Source organism: Helianthus annuus, chromosome 15 (genome assembly GCF_002127325.2).
Source record: "Helianthus annuus cultivar XRQ/B chromosome 15, HanXRQr2.0-SUNRISE, whole genome shotgun sequence".
NCBI classification, from domain to species: Eukaryota; Viridiplantae; Streptophyta; class Magnoliopsida; order Asterales; family Asteraceae; genus Helianthus; species Helianthus annuus.
Window position 1 is genome coordinate 67778178 of NC_035447.2, and position 13158 is coordinate 67791335.

General features: G+C 40.0%; 1 long non-coding RNA gene across 1 annotated transcript; it reads right to left on the reverse strand.

Annotated features, from left to right (window-relative positions):
* Positions 1 to 23: 23 nt before the first annotated feature.
* LOC118487229 lies at positions 24 to 995 on the reverse strand. The gene is made up of 3 exons (XR_004880892.1): positions 692 to 995; positions 411 to 520; positions 24 to 265 (listed from the first exon to the last, which is right to left on the reverse strand). It is a non-coding gene; the product is annotated as an uncharacterized LOC118487229 (long non-coding RNA).
* Between the last annotated feature and the right edge of the window lie 12163 nt (positions 996 to 13158).

The following is a 13158-nucleotide window of genomic DNA, read 5'->3' on the forward strand; positions in this document are numbered from 1 at the left end:
AGGTTGCATCTTTTGAGAATTCTAAGAGGAAGTGTTCAGTCAATTAACACTAACTCTAAGCAATAAAAGCAACAATCAGTATGACGCTTGCAAATACAGGGGTAAACGAGCCTAGTTGACTTACAAGAAGCTGATAGTATTCTGCTTCCCGCAAAAGCTCTGAACACTCTAAATCAGACAAGTTGGAAATGGGAGCCACACCGTCCGTCAACCAATTTAAAATATGCCGAAAGTGCATCCCATCCCGGTCAACAAACACATACCCCTGCAAAAACACAGATTGGTCAAAACATGTTCCTTTTGAGTGGAAAAACTCTTCATGTTCAATGATCTAAGAAACTCAGTATAATCCAAGTATTCTATCAAACTTAAACAAATATGTTGTATACCAGTTTTGTCTATAATCTCACTTTCTCAGGGTCTTTGTAAACAGTGTGGCGACCACTGAACATGGCAGCAAGCATCGACTGAGGCTCCCTATGAGTTAGCGTATCAACATTAGTGAGAAATTCATATCCACCTGTTTCGGCAGCAATATAAAATTAAACAAATGAAAACCTAAATACCTAATTAATCTATCATTTACACCTGTTTAAGCAATATTAAACTAGTTTTACACCCGTCCCAGTCTGGTTTTCCAAATTAATAAAAATTCAAACTTAACATAAACAGTAACCCAAAAAATACTTACTGACTGAAAATTAATAACCTCCAACAGAGGTTCCAGAAAAAAGGATCGATTTATTCGAAGAGGTTCAAATCTCCGACAACTGAGGTTGTGTTTTCTCCGATCATCATAACCTCCAATAGACTCGGATCTAACAGATCGTCATCATCTTCGGCCAGGACCTGCGATTTTGGGGGGTTAACCGGAAGAGGAAAATCTGAAGGATGTTGGGGTTGAACGGAAGAGGAAATTAGCTTTGGGGGATTACCTCCTCATTAGATCAAAACCCTAACTATATTGGAGATTTGGAGCGATGTGAAATTAAGAGCGGGCCTCTACAAATTAACCCGCTTAATTTAAGTTTTCATCTTGCCACCGCTAACACGGTGGCAATTAAAAAAAGCCCTTTTATTTTTAATGTATTTTCGATGTTTTTAATTTTGTTTAGTATTTTTCCTATGGATTTGTCACCAAAATTAAACGGTGGCAAAATTTCCAACCATTTAGCCACCATATCATAACAAGTACGCTTAATTTCAATTTTGGGGGAAGTGGGTTGCTAAATTTGCTACCATTTTTTTTCGATAACAAATTTTAGTGACAATTGCCCAATTTTCTAGTAGTGACAATCAATCAGAAACTATCCTGAAAACCTGCAAATCAGCAAACAAACAACCAGAATATCAAATCAGCCAACAAAATTCGAAAATCAAGATCAAACACACAAAAATTTTCGAAAATTTTAAGAACCCTAATTATCAGGTTTCAAAAATTTCGAAAATTTTACTCCCTGTTTCTGCAGCAACAATTCTGAACCGAGCAATCAAGAGCCTAATGCTCTGATACCAATTGTAGGTCACCTTGATGTTATGGATCTTCACAGAATCGTCTATCTAACCTAGAGTGCGGAATCCTCTAGATCAGATTGTAGCAGAAAACGTGTAGAACGCAGAAACAGCAATTCAATCAAACCGGGTTTTATTGATTATCTATCAAGATTGATTACAATCAATCAAACCCTAAACACAAACCCTAATTTCGTCCAAGCAAGCTCTCACAAAATTATGTCTCTCTCAAACTCTGTTTTGGCTGATTAACCTAAACCCTAATGTCTAACCTTGTTTATATAACACAAGGTTTACAAGTGGGCTAGGTTTACACTCCTGGGCTGCGAATTGGACAGGCCCAATTCGCCCCCCATCACCCAATCCTTTGGGTTTAGTTAGCCCAAACATTACAACTAACTATTACAAAGCTAAACCCGCTAACTGTTTATCGTTTAACTAATTACAAGATATCCAAAGACCAAATCTAAGCTGTTGTCACAAACATGCACCAACATCGGGAATCCAAGGTCTTTGTAAGTTTTATTTTTATTTATTTACAATCCTATTCGTTATGATTTATTTTGAACGTTTCATAAGATAAATTACTTATTTGGGCATAGCATGCCTTATTAAAATTCCATTTATATACAAGTTCACATACCTCACGGGGGATCACTCAACACTCGGCCGAAGGTGTATTTTTTTAGTGAATCACTCGAGAGCGGCATGGAACTTACGCTTTCCATAGGCTTGCCAAGCAATCAATCCTCCTCCTTTTTTACATTTTACCTTTGTAAATATCAAGAGGACTTTTGGGGTGAAGGGTTAGGCTTGGGTTAAAGGTGTGTGGTTGGGTTAGTGGTTAGTAAAAAGGGCGAAAAATCGTAAAAAGCGTCGGTTTTCGTAAAATACCTTGTCTTTAGCGACTTTTTATTTTGAAGTATTTCTCCAAACAAGCTTTTATATAGCTTTTGTTTGTTTTTGACTTCATCATTTTTTTTTCAATTTTTTTTTCATCACATAAAAAGGCGAGTTTACGAAGAACCGAGCTTGTTACTAAAATAAAGGGTGAAAAATAAAAATGGTTTTTGGTGGGTAAAAAGGGTTTTGGGGTAATGAAATGAAAGGTTTAGGCTCAAAGGGGCTATCTAGGGGGATTTTGGGTAGGTGATAAAAAAATTGAAAAATAATGGTTTTGAAAGAAAAATGGTTAGTCCTAATGCCTCCATCATTTACTTACTTGGGTTTAAGTTGTTAAGGACCGGGAATGTATTGTTGTGGCAAGTTCTAGATTTGTAAGAACCAAGCGGCTATTCACACAAGAAACGAAAAATGAGCATTTAGTCTACTAAATATGTATATTTTTATGCTCAATAAAGGCTCAAAACTCACTTTTGTGGGAATGGGTTTTTAATGTGATCAAGTATATATAATCGAATTTTTAACTAGACTTGTTATGCCGTTTCATAATTTTCTTATGTTGGTTCTTTGTTATCACGACGCTATCGGTTGTAAACTTGTAAAAATATAACCTTTTAGAACTTGTTATTCCCAACTTAAACTAAGACAAGTAAATAATAAAAAAATGAAAAAGTTTTTGAAAAAATTTGGGGTGTTTAGCGGTTCCAATAGAGTTTTGTGTAAGGCTTGTGTTTAGGATTTGCAAAATTCAAGGTTTTAGCATCCCCCCACACTTAAATTACACATTGTCCTCAATGTGTCCAAAAATAAGGTTTTTGGTTGATTAGGATGTGTAAAAGTGGTTTAAAAAGCAAAGACTTTTGTTTCTGGCAGTCTGGACACGGCCCCGTGGTGAACTGCCAGTACCGAGAACTTACAGAAGATGAACACGGGGGCGTGTTGGGTGAACACGGCCTCGTGTCTGGCAAAAAATTGCAGGTCAGTAACCAAACAGCAGGTCTGGGAGATGAACACGGGGGCGTGTCGGCTGGACACGTCCCCGTGTGGACAGTCTGTGAGCCTGAAAAACAGGTTTTGTCTCCCGGTTTCTCCATTTCGGGGCTGCAAGTGCTAATATTTAGCACTCTAACCCTTGCATTGTACCTGTCTAATCACTCAATACCAAACCAAACAAACATAAACCATCCTAAATTACCAACGTTAATTGTCTCCACGCATAAAGTAAAAATAAAACAAAGATAAAAGAAATAGTTAAGGAAAGTAAATTGTTCAACAAGCGGCACGCAGGCCGTAAATTGTTCGATAGAGAAGGGTACTTAAACCTGTGGGCTCATCACCAACCTGCCCCTTGTTCCTTCAAGCCTTCTACTCCATGTCTTCATCGCTACCATCACCTCCACCCCCATGCCTCGCCATGTACTCCCGGATGCTACCGATATCATCTTGTATATCGTTAATGTTGCGCTCGATAGATCCAACCCGGTGGTATGTGTTGTTGGCGAGATTGTAGGTGTTCCTGGTGCACATGAGGTTTTCCTGCAAAAGATCATGTAAACTTTGAAAGTTAGGAAAACCACCTCCTTGAGAGGAGGATTGACCCGGATCGCCTTGGGGTGGGTACTGAAAATGGGGAGGTGGTGCATGAAGAACTAGAGCCTCCTGCGGGTTCCATGCATAGCCTTGCGTCCTTTGAAAGCTCACCGTCCCGTCTTCTGCCTCATAAAGCAAGTTCATGGCTCGGCAAATGTGGTAGTCAACTCGTCCCGACCATGGACTCCTTTCAAAGGACCTTGGGATATTCGTGAAATGTTTGAAAAGACGGTACACCCATCTCCCGAAGAAGATAGGTGTAGGAGCGTGAGCAAGGCGATTTAGGTGCATGTTCCGTAACAAGAGATAAGGAACATCGAGAGGCTTCTGGTTGTGGATGCAGTGAAGGACAACCAAATCTTTCAACCCTACAACGCCACTACTGTCGTGACGCTGGTTCAGCGAGTAGGTGAGGAGCCTGTGAATGTAGCGGTAAAGCGGGTCCCTCAGTTTGGTGCTTTTGGTGCTGCTCGGGTTGTAGATTCCTTCACCTATTTGAGCCCATGCGGCATGGCGTTCAGTTGCATCCAAGTCTCGTAATCCCCCAGTATTCTCTTCATTTCCCGATTCCTCTTCACTATATAGCCCTATGATAGCTCCAAACTGTGCCATGGAGGTTGTGAACGTGGTCCCTCCACATCGGAATGTGACCGCATCATGGTCAAACGGGTCACATCTCGAGTTGAAAATGAAGGTGCTGTAGAACTCCATCGTGCATTGATGCACCGACCGAAGCCGGGTGTTCAATGCGACAACCAGTGGACCTCTCACAATGTTGTTGAATCGGTCAAGTTGATTCACCATGGTTAGCAAGTCGGTACACGCCCGCCTAGGGTACTCTTCCGGTCTTGTTTGTAGAATCTCGTACCGTGCCCTAGCATCCAGTTCGCTTGCGTTAAACCTCGTGAATTTCGACATCTGAAAGAATACATCAAAAGTTAGTACGAAACAAGGAAAATCGGAGTGAAACTGCAAACAGTGGGCTGGACACGGCCCCGTGTTCAGCGGACACGGCCCCGTGTCCAGGCGTCTGTAACCCAAAAATTTCATTTTTCGCTCCGGTTTCGAAAACCTGAAAATTTTTAGCCCAATAGTAGCGGTTTCCCCCGAAAATGAAACCCTAAGTGTCATTTTTCCCAAAACAAACCGTTTACCCTTTCAATTTCGTGTTTTTCGGTTCAAGAACAAGGGTTTGGGGTTTTAGTTTGAAATCGAACGAATCTATCGACAATACATGTTTATTTACTTCCTACTATACTAATCTAAACTACTACTAACAGATTTCATCAAAAATTTTGAGTTCGATCCGGATGAACATGAAGAACCCTAGATTTTTCCCCAATTTTTGATGTTTTAACTACATGCAAGTAACTAATCTAACTACTAAAGAGGATAGAATCATACCTTGACGTTGTTAAACTCGGTGGTAACGTTGAAAAACTGCAGAAAATCGCCTCAAACCAGAGCGTTTTCGGCTATACGGGGCGTGTGGAATGGTGTAACTGATAGGAAAAGAGGGTTTTATCCCGACAGTTGCCTCGACACGGCCCCGTGTTCAGCGGACACGGCCCCGTGCCGGGCAAAGTTTTTGAAATATTTTTTTTATGATGTGCTCGTGTGCATGCCCGTTATTTCCGAAAATGGCTAGAAGACTTACCGGTTTTTGAAACGTACACCTACCTGTAACATGTCGGGTATGAGTTTATTCGTTAACCGTTTGAAGTGAGATCTCCTCTTCCTCATCCTCAATGGATCCTCGGTAGAGTTTTAGCCGTTGGCCATTGACTTTAAATGGTATCCCATTTCGAGTTTTAATTTCTACCGCACCGTGTGGAAAAATATGGGTGACGGAAAAAGGTCCTGACCACCTAGATTTTAGCTTACCAGGAACTAATCGAAGTTGTGAATTAAACAATAGAACTTGATCTCCTACCCGAAATTCATTAGATTTAATATATTTATCGTGTAAATTTTTCATTCTTTCTTTATAAATTTCGGAGTTAGAATATGCATAATTCCTTAGCTCGTCTAATTCATTTATTTGACAAAATCGATTTTTACCTGCATTTTCTAAATCTAAGTTTACGTTTTTTATTGCCCAGTAGGCCTTGTGAGCTATTTCTACTGGCAAGTGACAACTTTTTCCATAGACAAGCTTATATGGGGTTGTGCCTATAGTGGTTTTATAGGCAGTTCGAAAAGCCCATAAAGCGTCGTCTAATTTGTCGGCCCATTCTTTTTTATTTATTCCTACGGTTTTTTCAAGTATTCGTTTTCACCTCGATTAGTCACTTCGGCTTGCCCATTTGTTTGAGGGTGATATGCTGTTGAGACCCGGTGATAGACCCCATACCTTGTTAATATTTTTTCGAGTTGATGATTGCAAAAATGGGTACCTCTATCACTTATTAAAGCCTTTGGTGTCCCGAAGCGAGAGAACAGTTTTTTCAAAAATTTTACCACTACTCTTCCATCATTTGTCGGAAGAGCCTCGGCCTCCGCCCATTTAGACAAGTAATTGACTGCCACAAGTATATATTTGTTTCCCTTTGAAGGTGGGAATGGTCCCTTGAAATCGAGTCCCCACACATCAAAGATTTCACAGACGAGAATGCCATTTTGAGGCATTTCGTTTTTGGAAGAAATATTACCTGATCTCTGGCAGGCATCACATGTCTTTACAAGGTTTTGTGCATCCTTGTAAATGGTTGGCCAGTAAAATCCAGAATCAAATACCTTTCGTGCGGTACTTGCGGCACCATGATGTCGTCCGTATGGACCTTCATGACAATGACGGAGAATTCTTCGTGCTTCATTACCATGGACACACCTTCGGATGAGCTGGTCGGCACACATTTTGAAAAGATAGGGGTCTTCCCAAAAGTAATGCTTTACATCAGCAAAGAATTTCTTTCTTTGATGATGTGGCCATCCTTTGGTGACTATACCGCTAGCTAGGAAATTAGCGTAGTCGGCATACCATGGCTCTTGTCTACTCTCCATCATTTCCAAGGATTCCGTGGGAAATTTCTCGTTGATTTGCTCGTCTCTGGTTGTCTCCAAAGCTGGGTCTTCTAAGCGTGAGAGATGATCTGCAGCAGTGTTTTCTGCTCCTCTTTTGTCCTTGATTTCGATGTCGAATTCTTGGAGGAGTAGAATCCATCTGATCAAACGGGGTTTTGCGTCTTGCTTCTTGAAGAGGTACCTGATGGCTGCATGGTCTGTATAGACTACTGTTTTAGAAAGAACAAGATAAGAACGAAATTTATCAAAAGCAAATACCACTGCTAGTAATTCTTTTTCTGTAGTTGTATAATTTTCTTGTGCATCATTAAGAGTTTTACTAGCATAATAAATTGGGTGGAAATGCTTTTCTTTTCTTTGTCCCAAGACTGCTCCAACAGCAAAGTCACTTGCATCGCACATGATTTCGAAAGGAAATTTCCAATCTGGCGCTATCATGATAGGTGCATTGACTAGCATTTCCTTGAGGGTTAGAAATGCTTGATTGCATTCCTTGTCAAAGATGAAGGGTGCATCTTTTTCAAGTAATTTTGTTAGAGGCCTTGAGATTTTTGAAAAGTCTTTGATAAACCTTCTATAAAATCCGGCATGTCCTAGGAAACTTCTGATTGCTCGTACGGAGGATGGAGGAGGTAATCGAGAAATAGTCTCTATTTTTGCTCGATCAACTTCCATTCCTTCGCTTGAGATTTTGTGACCGAGTACTATTCCCTCTGTTACCATGAAATGGCATTTTTCCCAGTTAAGGGCGAGGTTAGTTTCCTCACATCGGGATAGCATTCGTTCAAGATTATCGAGGCATTGGTCATATGAGTCTCCAAAGATGGAAAAGTCATCCATGAAGACTTCCATTGTCTTTTCGATCATATCATGGAAAATGGCGACCATACAATGTTGGAATGTTGCAGGCGCATTACATAGACCGAATGGCATGCGTCGATATGCGAAAGTTCCGTAGGGACATGTGAAAGTTGTTTTCTCTTGGTCTTCTGGTGCTATCGGTATTTGAAAGTAACCTGAAAAACCATCTAAGAAACAATAAAATTTATGACCGGACAATCTTTCTAACATTTGATCAATGAAGGGTAAAGGAAAGTGGTCTTTCCTTGTTGCTTCATTTAATCGCCTATAATCTATACAAACTCTCCATCCTGTGACGGTTCTTGTTGGTATTAATTCATTTTTCTCGTTAGTTATTACCGTCATACCTCCTTTCTTTGGGACTACTTGAACGGGACTTACCCACGGGCTATCGGAGATAGGGTAGATTAGTCCGGCGTCAAGTAGTTTGATGACTTCATTCTTAACCACTTCTTGAACATTGGGGTTCACTCTTCGTTGTGGTTGAATTACCGTTTTGTAGTCATCATTCATTAAAATTTTGTGCGTGCACATGGAAGGGCTTATTCCTTTAATATCTACAAGCTTCCAAGCGATCGCGTTTTTGTGTTTTTTAAGCAAGTTAACTAATTTCTCTTTTTCTACGTTACTTAATTTAGATGAAATAATTACAGGTAAACTACCATCTTTGCCTAGAAAAGCATATTCCAAACCTTTAGGAAGTTCTTTGAGCTCAATGGGTGGGTCTTTAGAAGATACCTTATTTTGTGGCTCATCTAGATTAAGAACCTTAAAGGTTTGTTCTATGGCTATCTCTTCTTCGACAAAGTGGTCTTCTTCGTTAGTCGTATCGGGTGGTTCAGCTTCATCTTCAATTAGGGGGTCATTATTGCCAAAAGGATATTTCATTGAACGCTCAAGGTCTATGCTCCTTTTGAATGCCCCTAACTGAAGAGGTAGATTGTTGAATTTCCGGTTTTTCAAAGCTTTATGAGTTTGTACAAAAGGTTTTCCTAAGACTAGTGGAGCGTCATCAAGGATGACGAAGTCGGTTGGGATTACCATTTGATTTGTTTGAACCAAAACATCTTCAACTACACCGATTGATTTCATTACTTTTCGATCGGATAGAAAAATGGGAATTTGAAGTGGAGTAAAATCACTAACACTTAATTTTTCAAAAATGTAGTTAGGAATTATGTTAATACAAAGATCTTTATCAATGGTGATATTACTAATAAAGGAATTTTGAAAGAAACATGGAACCGGTGTAATGTTAATTTCAAAAGGGTCTTCTTTTATTAGCGAGGTTTGATCATTCGTTAACTTAACACTTACTAAGTCTTTGATTTTAGCACTAGTGTTTAACTCTTTTAAAAACTTAGCATGAGGGGTTACTAAACAATGATTTTCGAAAGTAGGTGACAAGAGATTAATTTCTTCAAAATTAGACTCTTCTTGAATTTTAGCGTTATCGACCTCACCTTTTCCGTTGTTTAACTCATGTGTCGGTTTTTCACTTTCTTGTTCTTCCATTTTTACATTTTCAACTATCTCTACGTTATTATCATTTTTTAATTCTTCTCTTGCGCGGGATTCCTCTTCCCTTGCGCGAGATTCTTTCATGTAACGTTCGATAGTTTTAATGTGTTCTAATATCCTATTGGTCACTTCGGTGAGAGAAAAAGAATTTGGATCCTCAAAGCTTGAATCCGGTTGTTCGATCCTTGGCTCCTCATAATTCTCATATGAAGTAGATGGTTCACACCATTGTTCTTCATTATAAGTATATGATGGATAAGGGTCGAAACTTTGTTCCTCATAGTACTCATATGAGGTGGGTTGTTCACGCCATGGTTCCTCATAATAAGTATATGAAGGTGGTAGCTCATATCTTGAGTCTTCAAAGTATGAGTATGAAGGCTCATACCTTGGTTCCTCAAAATATGAGTATGAGGGAGGAGGTTCATACCTTTGGTCTTCATAGGATGTGTATGAAGTTGATGGTTCGTACCTGGGCTCCTCATAATGGTTGTATGAATTGGATGGTTGATATGGAGTTATTATATTGAACCGAGCGTGTGTTACGACAATTAGTGCAATAATTACCCCTATAATCATCCTCATCATAGGTGTAGTTGTAACCTCTTGAGTATTGATCCATAAGAATCACTCAACAGACCACAACTGAGTCTCGGGACCAGAAAACAAAAATAAGACAGAAACAGAAGCTGGACACGGCCCCGTGTTCAGGGTCTGTATCTGGGCGTTTTAATTAAAGTTACTGGTCACGTTGAGCACGGGGGCGTGTTCAACGAGCACGGCCCCGTGTTCAGACTCTGTATCTGGGTATCTACTCTAAAAATATGCAGCACGGGGGCGTGTTCAGCGAGCACGGCCCCGTGTTCAGGCTACTGTAAATGCAAACTAAACTAAAATGCAGAAAAATGTGCGCGCGTTTTAAAAGGGTTTTGAAAAACTGATTAGGCCGTCGATTTTAAGCTTTCTTAAAATCCTTGTGTCCCCGGCAACGGCGCCAAAAACTTGATGCGTGTGTAGTGTAATATATTTTTGATGAGTATTTAAGCCCCTTTTTACACTTTGAGCCAAGTTTTAAATTTATAAAACACGATATTTACTAACACTAAACACACATATGGGCAAGTGCACCCATCGTGGACGTAGTATAGTGTTGGTAAGATACCGAGGTCGTCCAAGGACACAAGAGCTTTTAATACCGGTTTATCCTCAACGTCTAATCAAATCAAAAAGTGAGAAAAATGTTTTAAACTAAGAAAAATAAAAACTAACTAAATGCTGAAAAATAAAATAAAATAAAAACAGATAGACAAGATGAATCACTTGGATCCGACTCGTGTATTAGTATAACCTTTGATTATTTTCGCACTTTTGCACTTGTTTAAGAGATTATCTTAGTTATTGTAGTAGGCCCCTCTTTTGAAGGCGACGTTACCCTCAACCCAGTAGTTTGAGTCAGCAAGGATACAATCCTAAAGGGTCGGATTATTGAAAGATAATGAATTAAGTTATTAATGCAAATTGTGGTAGGCCCCGCTTTCGCGGTGACGTTACCCTCGGCTAAGTAGTCTGAGTCAGCAGGGATACAGTCCTAAATAGCCGGGTTATAGTATTAATAGTAGTTAACTTATGAGGGGGTCAAAGAGTTTGGATCCCCGCCATCCAATACCTATGGGCATTGAAGGAGATCCTACTAAATTTGACCCAGGTCCCAAGCAGGACCTCTAAACGCTGAACAAGGGCAAGACCCTTACCAAACCGTTCCCTTAACCCCCGACCAGGTAGCCAACATACCTCCATATAGACCGCGGAGATATGAATGGTGAAAATCTTTTATTTTATATAGACAGTAAAATAATGCCAAGACACCACGGACAAACGATAAGGAAAGATCACCTTCAACATAAGTAACTAGTTATTAAAGTCATTAATACAAAACCAAATAAAAAGTGCAAAAGATTAAAAATAAAAAGTATTATACTAAACACTTGTCTTCACCAAGTGATGTAAGAGACTTAGGCAAACATGGCCTTGATTGTCAAGAACTCTTACTATCAATCTTGGATCCCGAGACGACTCACACACTCTATGATGGACAATGGATGATGGTGGTGGATGATGGTGTTATGGTGGTGGTGGGTGGTGGATGAAGTGTGAGAGAGGTGGTGTGCCAAGGGATGAAAGAGAATGAAACCAAGCTCCCCTATTTATAGGCTGAACAGAAGGCTGGGCACGGCCCCGTGTCCGCTGGACACGCCCCCGTGCCCGTCTGACATTCTCTCTCTTCATTAATTGTAATTCGCAATTACAATTAATGCGCCTGTTGTACTTTCACCACGCCCCCGTGCCCGCTGGACACGGCCCCGTGATGGGCAATGGAAGCTTCTACTGGTTTGTCTTTTCTGCTGCTTCCTGGGCACGCCCCCGTGTTCGCTGGACACGGGGCGTGTTCAGTCTCTGTTTTCTCTTCTTTGCCTTGGGAGATGCCGTTGAGGGTCCGGGCAGTCTACTTTTGTTCCTTTTCTTGTATTTATGCTAGAATTAGTTGTCTTTTTGCTTCTTTTGTGACTTTGAGCTCATTTCATCCTGAAAATACAAAAGGAAGACAAAAACACTCTTTTTCCAACATTAGTACTTAAAAAGGGTTAGTTTTATGCTTTAATTGATGTGATTTATATGTTTCATTTTACACACATCAATGGCTTTGAATGACAACCGAGGAGCCATCGGCTAGAGAGTGTTACTACATCGGGAAGCCATTCCCGAAATTTTCCTAAATAAGTAGAACCCTTATGATAACCTCATGTATCCCCTAGTTATTTAGCTAACTTAATGTAATATCTCTCTATGTTTGCAATATTATGATGGTTTTTAAGATTGATGGTTGTTTTGAGAATAAAACACACTCATGGTGGTAATGGATGAAAAAGGGAACGAGAAAAATGGAACCATGCACGAAGAACAGAGCAACCCGACACAAATCTCCATCACAGAAGGCTCAACACGGGCCGTGCCCAACCAACACGGCCCCGTGCTGAGCCACCTGCAGGAAAACACCCAGTTCAGGTAACTGGACACGGGTCGTGTTCAGCGGACACGCCCCCGTGTCCAGGCTTCTGTTTCAATTCTCTAATTTTTGTTACTAGCACTTGACCACGGGGCCGTGCCCGGTCACCACGGGGCCGTGTCCAGGATGCCAGTAACATAAATCTTTGCTTTTTAACCCACTTTTGCACATTCTAATCAACCAAAAACATTGTTTTTGGACACATTGAGGACAATGTGTAATTTAAGTATGGGGGGGGGATGCTAAAACCTTGAATTTTGCAAATCCTAAATACAAGCCTTACACAAAACTCTATTGGAACCGCTAAACACCCCAAATTTTTTCAAAAACTTTTTCATTTTTTTATTTACTTGTCTTAGTTTAAGTTGGGAATAACAAGTTCTAAAAAGGTTATATTTTTATAAGTTTACAACCAATAGCGTCGTGATAACAAAGAACCAACATAAGAAAATTATGAAACGGCATAACAAGTCTAGTTAAAAATTCGATTATATATACTTGATCACATTAAAAACCCATTCCCACAAAAGTGAGTTTTGAGCCTTTATTGAGCATAAAAATATACATATTTAGACTAAATGCTCATTTTTCGTTTCTTGTGTGAATAGCCGCTTGGTTCTTACAACTCTAGAACTTGCCACGACGATACATTGCCGGTCCTTACCAACTTAAACCCAAGTAAG